The sequence below is a fragment of the Phascolarctos cinereus genome, unplaced genomic scaffold, assembly GCF_003287225.1.
Source record: "Phascolarctos cinereus isolate Bilbo 61053 unplaced genomic scaffold, phaCin_HiC Scaffold_5;HRSCAF=322, whole genome shotgun sequence".
Classification (NCBI taxonomy): Eukaryota; Metazoa; Chordata; class Mammalia; order Diprotodontia; family Phascolarctidae; genus Phascolarctos; species Phascolarctos cinereus.
Window position 1 is genome coordinate 249,509,760 of NW_027555958.1, and position 13,500 is coordinate 249,523,259.

General features: G+C 35.1%; 1 pseudogene; it reads right to left on the bottom strand.

The window, feature by feature from the left end:
- Positions 1-2,599: 2,599 nt before the first annotated feature.
- On the bottom strand, positions 2,600-3,579 carry LOC110202607 (vomeronasal type-1 receptor 1-like; annotated as a pseudogene).
- Positions 3,580-13,500: the final 9,921 nt, after the last annotated feature.

Genomic DNA, 13,500 nt, shown 5'->3' on the forward strand with positions numbered 1-13,500 from the left:
CTTCAATTCAACCAGAAGAAATCAACAAAGTCAAAGCTGCTACATCCAAAGCCTCCAAGAGTAATATGAATCACTCCCAGGCCTTGGAAGAGCTCAAAAGGATTTTGAGAAGCAAGTAAGAAAAGTAGAGGAAAACCTGGAAAGAGAAATGAGAATGATGCAAGAAAATCATGAAAAACAAGTCAACAGCTTGCTAAAGGAGACTCAAAAAAATACTGAAGAAATTAACACCTTAAAAAAAAGCCTAACCCAAATGGCAAAAGACGTCCAAAAAGCCACAAGAAGAAGAATGTCCTAAAAAGCAAAACTGGCCAAATGGAAAAGGAAGTCCAAAAGATTACTGAAGAAAATACTTCCTTAAAAATTAGAATAGAGCAATTGGAAGCTAGTGACTTTATGAGAAATCAAGACACTGTAAAACGAATCCAAAAGAATGAAAAAATAGAAGACAATGTGAAATGTCTCATTGGGAAAAAAAAAAAACACTGGCCTGGAAAATAGATCCAGGAGAAAGTATTTAAAAATTACTGGACTCTCTGAAAGCCATGATCAAAAAACAGCCTAGACATCATCTTTCATGATATTATCAAGGAAAACTGCCCTAATATTTTAGAACCAGAGGGCAAAAAAGAAATTGAAAGACTCCACCGATCTGCTCCTGAAAGAGATCTCCAAAGGAAAACTCCTAGGAATATGATAGCCAAATTCCAGAGTCCCCAGGTCAAGGAGAAAATATTATAAGCTGCCAGAAAGAAACAATTCAAGTATTGTGGAAACACAATCAAGATAACACAAGATCAGGAGCTTCTACATTAAAAGACCTCAGGGCATGGAATATAATATTCCAGAGGGCAAAGGAGATAGGACTACAACCAAGAATCAACTACCCAGCAAAACTGAGTATAATACTTTAGAGGAAAAAATGGTCAGTCAGTGAAATAGAGGACTTTCAAACATTCTTGATGAAAAGACTAGAACTGAATAGAAAATTTGACTTTCAAACATAACACTTAAGTGGAACATGAAGAGGTAAACAGGAAAGACAAATCATAAGAGACTTACTAAGGTTGAACTGTTTACATTCCTGCATGGTAGGATGATATTTATAACTCATGAAACCTTTGTCAGTATTAGGGTAGTTGGAGCAAAAAATTATATGTATGTACATAGATAGATAGATAGAGGACAAAGAGTGAGTTGAAAATTAAGGGGTCATATCTGGAGAATAAAATTAAGAGATGAGAGAGGATTATACTAGGAGCAAAAGAAACAAAGAGGTAGAATGGGGTAAAATATCTCACAAAAAAACAGAAAAGAAAAAGCTATACAGTGGAGGAGAAACAGGGGAAAGTGAGAGGAATGAGTGAATCTTATTCTCTTAGGATTTGGCTTAAGGGGGGAATAACATACACATTCAATTCAGTGTGGAAATCTGCCTTACCCTACAGGAAAATATGGGGAGAAAGGGACAAGAGAGCAAGGGGATGATAGAGAAGAGGGCAGATTGGGAAAAGAGGTAATCAGAAGCAAATACTTCTGAGGAGGGGCAGGGTCAAAAGAAAGAATAGACTAAATGGGGGGACAGGATAAGTTTAAGGGAAATAGAGTTTGTTTTTCACAACATGTCTCCTATGGAAGTGTTTTGCATAACTGCACATGTATAACCTATATTGAGTTGCTTGCCTTTCCAATGAGGGTGGGTGGAGAGGGAGGAAGGGAGAAAATTTGGAACCCAAAGTTCTAAAAACACATATTTTTAAAAAATGTTTTCACATGCAACTGGAAAATAAGAAATACAGGAAATGGGGTACAGAAGTCTATCCAGCCTCACATGAAAATGGAACGGGGAGGGGATAAGAGAAGTGGAGGAGAGGTATAAGAGAGGGCAAACTAGAGGAAGGTGTATTCTGAACGCATGCCATCTTGGGGTGGGGGAGGGGTGAGATGCGATGAAAATTTGGAAATCAAAATCTTGTGGAAGTAAATGTTGAAAACTAAAAATAAATAAATTTGTGTTAAAAAAAAGAGAACTACAATCCCACCTTCTCTGCAAAAAGTCTACTAAGCTGCTAATATCTTCCTTCTGAAATTGCACTTATTTATATTAAATATTTAGTTTAAATAATCCTATAGTTGTTTACATGTTTTCTCTGCTTAAGGGAATGAATGTTATTTGTGCCTTTGTTTGTGTACTTTGCACTACCCCAGTGCCTGGCATTTACTAAGTAATCTTAAGTCTTATTATTTGTGATGCTGATGAGAACAAGGAAACAAACCCAATACTGATGGCATTCATTCCGATGCACTTTGTAGCCTTTCTAGAAGTGACATTATACATTGAATCCAAGACTTTCATTTTCAAAAGGAATATAATATGGTCAATAATGGTGGCATAATTTCCAAAAGATAAAACCACCATCTAATATAAGTATATGGAAAAGGACATAAGTGTTTCTGCTGATCTTTCCCATACTGAAGAGTGAAAGAGAAAGAAATTTCCTTTCAAGTTTGGTTATAGGATGCTAAATATTCATGTGGTAATTTATAAAATTCCTAGTTGTTGAATTACATGTTTTTTTTCAGGACTTGAATATTGAAATTCACAAAGTTGTTGGTAAGAATTTAGATTCATGGGTTCACTAATCCATCCATAAAATTCTTCGGAGGCCTTTGAGGCTTTCCAGGAATAAAATGAAATTTTGGGATATGACTCTCACTGCCAATCAGCAATAAGGGAGAAGGGTCAGGGTAACAGCCACCAAAAAAGTTGGCAATGGTCTCCAACTCTACGTCTTTTTCAAAATTAAAATTTACATACAAGATGATACAGTTGTTGAGCCAGAAGAATAAAACAAAACAAGTCATAAGCAAGAGTATGGTCTGTGTGGACTTGACCTCAGGAAAGAATGTAGGTGAATGAATATTGCTGTAAATGTGCTGCACTTGCTTGCTATGTTTATAGAGGAGAAGTACCATGTGGGTACTGGACAAACCCAGAAGGAAGTGAAAGATAAGGTCATGAAAATTCAACCCAAACATAAATGCAGCAGTAAGTTCATGGTCATTTTTGTTGACCTTACTATGAAAATATGTGAAACATACCTACAGTTAGAAATTGTGGCATTTTTGGGTGCTTCAATGACTTCAAAGTAGATCAATGCATTGGTGACCCAGAAAAAGAGGAAATAATGTACGATGTATTGGGGGCTCTGACTTTGATGCTAGCCCCACAGACTTGTTGGGACTGATGTTGAGGGCCTGGAACATACTCACAAGACTTTTTGTGCAGATAGAAAGTCCCTGGGCACCTCTCTAAAAGTGCATGAGTGCTTTACATCCTAAATCACCTGAAAAATGTCTCATTCCAAAATAAAACATAATTTCTGGGATGCCTCTGCTAAAAAGTGTTACCATATTGGCCACAGTCAAATGAGTAAGAACCAAATCCATTGGCTTCTTCTGTTGAGGCTCTCTGAAGGAGATACAAACATAGAGCATGAGCAGCAGTGAATTCCCTACAAAATCAATAGCACATTGGAAAGATTATGCCACACCTAAGATCAGCTCATTGGGTACCATTTGTCTTCAGAGATTCAGTAGATATGATGCCACAATTAATAGCAGAGCCTAAAAAAAGGAAGCAGCAGATAATCTGAACACTGAAGAACTGCAGTTGCATGATGTCCACAAACATCACATTAATGTCTTATTTATTCCAGGAGGTGAAATGTTGAGAATCAATTTGGTCCTTTATTAAAAATTTAAAGGATCATGTATCTAGAAGTGGGCATTACCACTGTGACCATATATTCTAATCCTCTCACTTTGTAGATGAGCAATCTTAGTTACGGGACAGTGAAGTGAATTGACAACTGTTACCAGAAAAGAAGAGTAATAAAATGATTTTTACAATTTGCTATCTTATTTCTCTTCTATTTCTAGGAAAGTACATTCCATACCCATTGGACTTCACTGGATCCATCAATTAAAAGTTGTATACTTATTTTTTAGTTGAAAATGGATGAAATATTTTCTTGATGAAAAAATCAAAAAGCACACTGCAGTAATAATTTCCAAGTTTAACAACACATAAAGCTCACCATGGGAAAAATGTTAATGGATTTTCCTCTCTTATATGATTGTTGCTTACGTCATGATTGTCTCTCCACTTATCTACCTGAAGCTCTCCTCAGTTGAAATTTGTTATGTGGAATGCTGTCATATGGATTTTTGTTTTCACCATACTCTCCTAAATTCATCCAATGTTCTTAATGTGATTTTGATGGTATTGGTTGTATTTGTGTCATTCTAGTTTTCTCTTGAGGAAGTTGAGGAAGGTGGTTATAGTGGCACTGAATCAAATAGGAGGGTTTATTAAACTCCAGAGAATGAGTTTGATTGGATTTATTTTGATCCATTTTATTTTGCTTAAATTATATGCATCGAGTGACTGTCCTATTCTAAACCATTTCCTGACTCTCTTATGAAAAATTTCAGGAGCAAAATATTGTCCTGACTTGTATTTTTATCTAATTAATTTACAAAAATTTCTTCTTATGTTGATACTTGGCATACAATTCACATTTTGTACCCTTATTCATCCATTTAAATTCTCATGTTTCATTTTTATTCTATTACTGATTATTTGAAATAATCCTGTAATGATGCTTTTTCCTTGTAGATTTTTCAAATTCTTAATTATGTTGAGTGGTCATTAGAATAGCAGAACTTCTAAATTACCTTTTTAAGTTTGTTATCAGCAAACCTTTTAAAATGCTTTCTGTGTGACTATATGCTACATGTTGTGGATTAAAAAATAAGTCAAACAAAAGCCCTCGCTCTCAGGAACTTCAGAATCTAAGTGGAAACAATACATAAAAAAAAAGTGCATGCAACTATACACAAGAAAATGTCCAGAATTTGAAGAAGGAATGTATTATTCAAGAAACAGCAAGAGGGTCAATGTCCCTGTACCACAGAATGCCTGGGGAAGTTCAGTATAAGTTATAAAAAGATCAGAATGGTGAGATAGAAGAGGTTATAGAGTACACTGAATTCCCTTGTGATAGAAAGCCCTAGAGTTTTATGGAGTAGGAGGTGGCAGGGATGACATGGTCAGATCTGCACTTTGAAAGTTTATGTTGACAACTAAGTGGAGCGTGGACTGAAGTTTGGAGAGATTTGAAATGTGGAAACAAACCTGAATGCTATTATAATAGTCCAGGCATGAGCTGATGAAAGCCCACATGAGGATATTAGCAGTGACAGGAAAGAGAGGATATATATGCAATTGATGTTACAAGGGTAAAATGGAAAAGATTTTACCACAGATTAGAAATGGAGTGTCAGAATAAGGGACTGAGAGTGACACTTAAGTGACCAACCTAGGTGGCTAGAAGAATGGTGTTAGTTCCAAAAGTAAGAGAGAAGTTATGAAAGGCTTGGGTTTTGTGTAAATGTAATAAGTTTAGCTTTGGATGATGTTGAGTTTAATGTCTATGGAACACCTAATTTGAGATCATTAATAGGCAATTGGAGATGAAAGACTACAGGTCAGAAAAGAGGATAGGGTTGGAACAGCAGACTTGACAGTCTTTATTTAACTGATACTAATTGAATTACTGCAAGCTGATGAGATAACCAAGTAAAACAATATGCAGGGAACAGAAAATATGGTTCTGGGACAGAGTCTTATGAGCAGCCCAAGATGAGTAGGCATGAATTAGATGAAGATCTAGCAAAAAAAAAGAAGAAGGCGTCATTAGATAGTTCTTAAGTAAACTAGGTTGTCAAAAACTTAAAGAAAAGAATGTATCAAGAAAGTAATTGACAGTGCCAAAAGCTGCAGAGATGTGAAGAAAGATAAAGATTCACAAAAGACCATTCCCTTTTGGCAACTAAGAAATTTTGAATAACTTTGAAGAGAGCATATTTCATTGAATTTTGAAGCAAGAAGTCATATTGTAATGACTTAAAAGGAGATTGAAAGTAAAGGAAAGAAGACACATTTAGCCAAAAAAGAAAATGATAGATAAAGTCTTTGGATTCATTAAGTAAGGAATATTTGGGTATTGGTAGACATAAGTATATTCATCAGCAATAGAGAAATAGCCAGAGGATAAGGAGAGATATAAGTAAGAAAGTATAATGATTGGGGTAAGTCTGCTGGAGAAGATAACATGAAAGAGGGCCACCTCATTAAGTGGGATAAAGGTAAACAAGTATGAGAAGGCATATGAATGGCATGAAATTAGAATCAGGGAAGAAGGAGCTATTAGGAAATGGCTTCATGGTTTTCAGTAAAATATAAACAAGTTTATCACCTGAGAGAGGAGGAGAATAAGGCAGCACAAGAATATCAACAAAGGACAAAGAGTTTTAGAAGAGCTGCTATAATGACTGAGATATTGAGTTAATTAGGGAGGAATAAAAGGGTTGCCATGCAGCATTCAGGGCCTAGTTCTCTTTATTGACCAATTGAAGTTACTGACCAAATTTATAGTGGATCCAATCAACACAGTTTCAACATATTTTATTTTTTTCAAGCTTTCTTCGGGAGCATGTGTGTAGGAAGGAAGGTAGCACACTTTAGGAGCAATGCCCAACAAAGTCTTGGAACAGAAATATCAGAAATAAGCTAAGGGGCAAGGGACTTAAGAGAAAAGAACAAGATAGAAAAAGGTGGTTCTTCAGGGGGTTAGGGCAGTAAAGGGAGGGTAGTGTAGCTAGAGCAGGGATGATTCTCAGGGAAAGAATTGAGGGATCAAGGGTCTGGAGGTCATGGTATCCATGTGGAAGTACATCTTTCTACAAAGGACATCATGATAAGAATGGGTGTAAATTGCCAATTTCATGAATAAGGCAACCCCTTCGACACTTGTAAAATAGAAGACCTAGTGCATTGAAAGGAGTTGCTTAGCATATTTTGAGATTGAGGCTATTGTTTAAGGTTACATAGCTAGTACATGAGAGTAGCAAAATTTGTTCCCAAATCTTTATGTCTGAAAACAAAACTCCTTATCCTCCAAGCTAAAAAAAAATTAATTTCAAGCCATGAAACAGGAATGAGACTATCTAAAGCAAAATATGTTGTTAACTTGAAAATAAATTGATGAATAATTCATCTCCTGTGAATGAACTGGATAAGAGAAAGAGAAGAGGAAGAAGGGAGGGAGGAAGGAGAGGATCACAATTCATCACAATTCATGAATGAAAGGACTAAAGAGAATGAAAAAGGAAGAAATTTAGAAGAATTAACCATGACAAGAAAGGAAACCATTGGAAAAAAATATAAGATGAATGGGTCAAGAAGCAAAGGAAGTAAGGGAAGTAATCGTGGAAAGAATATTAAGTAAAAGGAATAATAGGGTAAATGAAGAAGAGAAATGCTAAAATATGACTTTTTTAATGATTCAGATTATTTTTTTTGATGAGGTGTGTAAGACTACCTAACATTAAATCGGGAATGTCAATAACATTATAAAACTTCTATTATTAAATTGAATTAATTGGTTAAAGCATTTGCTATGTTTAGAGTGCTTCCAGGGGAAGAAATAAGAATGACAGGAAAAAGGAAAAGGAAAAGCAAAAAAGGGTAGTAATAGACAAGATGGAGTAATAAAATAACGATGAAAAAGGAAAATGTATAGAGCCTATATTGGATTTCTATAGTAATGAAAAATTATATAAACAGCTACTAACTTTCAGTAATTAAAAGAGCAGTATTAAGGGGGAATTCCAACAGAAGCAGCATATTTCACAGTTAAATTCCCCAAGAGATGCTGCACAAATTAAAACAAGACTCTCAGCTTCCTTTTCAAGCAATCATTAATGCAGTCTGAAAAGTGATGGGGTAAATTGGAAAAGGAGCATAATGAAAACTCAGAGCATGTTGTATTTCTGGTTCATATCCAATTCTCTTTGTGTGAAGCATTAAGAGATGGCAGAAGACATTTCTAAAACATGTTACATATTATAAACTGTCTTGTTAGGTTCAAAATAAATCTAAACTTCTTAGAAATAAATGTTAGAATAAGAGACCTATACTAACAGTAATGGAACTTGGAATCTTTTCATAACTACTGAAAATTTGCTCTGTAATTCTGAGCTACTTATTTGCCTGCACTTTCTGGGTCTAATTTCCCCAACTGTTAATTGGAAAAAACACTTATCATTTGATTTTCTCTTTATACATGCTATCTAAACAGAAAGCAAAGTTTGACCTGTGCTACAAAAAGCAACTCACACTTTTTAAAATTGCAAATAAAACTTCTTTTTACTCTAGAAACACTCTTAAGAGGTATGTTAAATGAAACACAACTCACATGTACTGAGTTTTAAAACTCACAATTTAGAACTGGAAAATACCGATATGATTACCCAATATACTGAAGCATTGTTTTCATAGAGGGATGGGGGCTGGGCAGTGGAAAAGAGGTTATCAAATAATCAATCCCTGAACTGAAGGTTAAGAAAAGGGGAAAAAAAGTATTAAACAGGAAATACAAATAAGAAGGGAGAAAAAAAGTTAGTTGAGAAAGTGGACATGGTGGTGGTAATATTGGGTGACTTTATGACTTGGAGGAGTGGAGGCATCAGACAAGTTAGAGAAAAGAGAGAGGAGTCAGAGAAAGTGAAATAAAAATGTAAAAAGAAAAAACAACAGAGAAAAAGAAAGAAAGAAAGAAAGAAAGAAAGAAAGAAAGAAAGAAAGAAAGAAAGAAAGAAAGAAAGAAAGAAAACACTATATGCCAAATAATAAAAGGGGTAGAGATAGTTAACCAGGAAAAAAAATTTATATGTGTCTTGTTTTTCCTGAAAGAGAAATAGAGATAGAAAAAAGTAACAGTTACTATGTAGAAAAAAATAAGGTTTAGGCAAATATATAGAGAAGAATAAAAAAGAAAAACAATGAAACAAATGAAAAGGAAAAATAGAAAATATAGAAGACTTGAGAGAACATCCAGAGAAACATACATATATCCACACATTCCTTTGTATATATTATATAGAAATGGAGGATATATATATATATATTATATATATACATATATATATAAAATAGAAAAATTAATGGAGATTGTATTGTATATTTCCATTGTTAAGAATCACTTCTAAATACCTATTATGTAGGAAAATAAGAAGAAAAGGCAAAAAAGCATAACAAAACAAAAATAACATATATATTATGAACAGACACATAGGTGTTGCAAAAAAACATGAGACAAAGAAGGAGATTCATAAAGATCTCTTCCTTAACCTTGCCCTATCTGACAACCTGAGGAATAAAGAGTCACTTCCAAAACCCTTGTAGTATGCTTGCTGTAGTCGTGAAGACTGATATCCAATGACGCTTAGAGGAATTCCTAGGATTCAAGTTATAAGAACTTTGGTGCTCTCATATTGAGGGACCTGCACATGCTGGATCTGAAGAACAATGAATGGGGTCAAATTATAAAGGAGCAAACTAGGTGAGCTCTTCTCTCAACAGGGCTGTGAATATCATGTCACCATGAAGGACTGTGACAGAATCTGCAATGGGAGTCTCCAACCTAATCCTAATAATAAACAGGATGTAATATGTGAAAATACAATAGATCCAAATCATCTACAGCATCAACCCAATTAAATTGGTCATTGCAAATGAAATGTTGCTCTCTTGGAAGTATGGCATTTAAAGTTTAATTACTGTAACAGAGGAATTTGATTTTAACTAGGCAAAATGGTGTTCTCAGGAAGTAGGGAACACAATCAACTCCCACTTTTGTTATTCTCAAAAAATAGTAAGCACAACAAAAATGAAAATTTTGTTTCTAATTGGAATGACAAAAAAAAATCCATGTCTCTAGCTCTGGTCTTTCTGCTGAACATACGTCTTCTATTATCCCTCTGATATCATTCGTATGATCCCAAAAAAGTAAAACTGGAAGATATCACAAAATGATTTAAGTCAAATCACTTTATTTCAGAGGTAAAGGAACTGAAGATAAATGAGGTTAAGTCATGTACTCTAGGTCACACTGGTAAGAAGCATAAGAGAGAGGATTTGAACCTAAGTCCTCTTACTCCTGAGCCACTTGGTGAGTATCAGTAGTTTATACTGGTCTCTGCCTGTTCCCACAAACTTGACTGAGCCAACTGGACTATGGATTATTTTAGGAATGATCTCCCATCTTTTGACACTAATATGAACTACCATGTGATCAATGGGCTCTGCCACTGTGGTCTTATCCTTAACCTGGGCTAGCTGCTTTACAACACTGATGAGGAAAGGAATAGTTACAGATATGGGCCTAAGGATACCTAGGTGTTTCAGTGCCTGGAGCACTAGGTCTAGAGTCAAGAAGACCTGAACTGAAATCTGGTGTTAGACTCTAGTTGTGTGTCATTAAGCAAGTCACTTAAGCCTCAGTTTTCTCAATTGTAAAATACAAGTAATAATATCACCTGCCTTTCAGGATGTTGTGATGATCAAATGAGATATTTTTAAAGTACTTAGCCCAGTGCCTGTCACCTAGTAGACACTTAATTCTTGTTTCTTCCTTTCTACTTTTCCTTGGTTCCTTCCTTCTTGCCCACTCCCTACTTACTTAACTCACTCAGCCTCTTTTCTCTTGGTAAAAGAAATCAGGCTCTGGATGGTTGTAATAAAATAAGTAAAAACAAGAGGCACAATATAAATGTTTATTGTTGATGATGATGATGATAATGATAATTATGATTAGTTCCTAGTAGGCTGCCATAGATTGTCAAGTGCCATTAGCCAAGTTCACAGAAAATACAAGGGCTTTTCTAAGGGGACTTAGGGTGATAAATTTCTCCATTATCCTTCATTTTTTTCCATAGAATAGAAATAAATTTCACACAACTCCTAAAGACTCAATGCTGCTTGGTGTTGTCTGAGTGGGATGGTTTGGGTAACTCAGATGGTCTCTTGTTGGCTCTACCCACAGAGATGCATAGAGATGACTGAAATATCCCAAGCAGATACTGATCTTCAAGAGTTCTTCTCTGTATAGTTTGCCTCCATGGCCTCCTCTGAATGATCCATAAAGGCCGTAGGCTTTAGAGGAGTCCTCAGGTGTAGGTAAGTCTTATTTACTTAATATTTTATTTTTTTTCCAATTACATGTAAAAACAATTTGACAATTCTCTTTTTTCCAATTATTAATTCTAAAATTTGTCCTCCCTCTCCTGCCCCCCCCATTGAGATGGCAAGTAATTTGACATATATTATACAAGTATACTCATGCAAATCACATTTCCATTTAAGTTTTTCTATGAAAGAAAACATAGACAAAAAAAAACAAGAAAAATAAAGTAAGTAAGGAAATGGATCTTTCATTTGCATTCAGGTTTTCCCAGTTCTTTCTTGGGAAATGCACAGCACCTTTCATCATAAGTCCTACAGAACTGTTTTAGATCACTGTATTGCTGAGTATACCAAAGTTATTCATAGTAGAGTGTCATACAATATTGCTATTACTGTTATCAGATACTCCTGGTTCTACTCACTTCACTCAGCATCGATTCATCTCTCCATGTTTTTCCGAGAGCATCCTGCTCATCATTACTTAAAGCACAAAAGTATTTCATCACAATCACATACAACAATTTGTTCAGCCACTCCCCACTTGACAGACGTTGCCTCAATTTCTAATTCTTTGCCATCACAGAAAGAGCTGCTATAAATATTTGGACATGTAGGCCCTTTTCACTTTTTTATGATCTTTGGTGTACAGACTTAGTAGTGTTATTACTTATTCAATGGGTATGCATGGTTTTATAAGCTCTTTGGGCAGAGTTTCAAATTGCACTCCAGAATGGCTAAATAAGCAAACAATTTTGCCAACAGTACATTAGTGTTTTAATTTTCCCATATTACCTCCAACATTTGTCATTGTCATTTTCTATCATATTTGCCAATCTGATAGGTGTGAGGTAGCTAAGAGTTGTTTTAATTTGACTTTCTCTCATTAAATATGATTTGCACCATGTTTTATATGATTATAGATAGATTTGATGACTTGTCTAAAAACTGCCTGTTCCTGTACTTTGACCATTTATCAATTGAGGAATGGCTCTTCTTTCTATAAATTTAACTCAGTTTTCTCTGTCTTTGAGAAGTGAAGTCTTTAGCAGAAAAACTCATGGTAAAAAAAAAATTTCACACTCAAGTCACAACTATGTATTTCTCTCCATCCCATTTTCCTCCAGCTTATCCTATTCCTTCTCTCCTTTTACCATGGCCATTCTCAAAACTGTCATTCTTCTGACATTTATCTCTCCCAAACTGTCTTCCCTTTTATCAACTGTCCCTACCCTTTCTGTTATCTCCTTTACCTCCTACTTTCCTGTGTGTAAGACAGATTTATAAACTCGACTGAGTGTGTATATTATTCCTTCTTTGTGTCAATTTCGATGAGAATAATGTTTATGTACTTCACTTCCTGCTGCCCTCAATTTCCCCTTCACTTCAAAATCTCTTTCAGGCAATTTTTATGTCAGATAATTTATTCCATTATACCTCTCCCTTCCAAAACTTCTCCTTGCACATTCTTTCTCATGCCTGAATTTCATTTTTTACATAATCATACAATCTTATTAAACTCACACCTGTGCTTTCTGTCTATGTGTACTCCTTTGAACTATCCTAAAGATGAGAAAGATCTTAGGAGTCAAAAATATCATTTCTCCATATGTGAATGTAAACAGTTTAACTTTATTTGATCTTTTAGGTTTTGTCTTTCCTGTTTACCTTTTTATGCTTCTTTTACATGTTGTTAAAGTTAAACTTTATATTCAGCTCTGGTCTTTTCATCAGGAATGCTTGAAAGTCTTCTATTTCATTGAATATCCGCTTTTTCCCCTCAAGGATTTTACTCAGTGTTGATGGGTATGTTATTTTTTCCTGTCATACAACTCTTTTGCCCTCTAGAATAATATATTCCAAGCCCTCTGATTCTTTAGTGAAGATGCTCCTAAATCTTCTGTTATCCAGACTATGTCTCCATCATATTGGATTTGTTCCTTTTCAGCTGCTTGCAGTATTTTGTCCTTCATCTGGCAGGTCTGTAATTTGGCTATAATATTCCTGGGAATTTTCAATTTGGTATGCCTTTCAGGAGATGTTGAGTGGATTCTTTCCATTTGTATTTTACCCTCTGGTTCTAGATATCACCACAGTCTTCCTTGATAATTTCATGAAAGATGATGTCTATGCTCAGATTTCTTAAGAGTCTGGCCCAGTTGTATTCTCATTCCAAAGACTCAGACTCTTAAAATCTGGACAATAGGGCAGATTCTTACATCTCACACATCCTCACTCACTGGTGTTCTAATAAACCTTATCTATGTCTGACAGAAGGCTTGAATCAAATATATAGTTGAGGCAGAACTTGTGTCTCTTACCCTTGAATTTTGGGTTCATAGCACTCCTGGACCTCAACACATACTCTTCTCTCCTCTGACACTTCCACTATTCTGATGCTGGCCCTCATT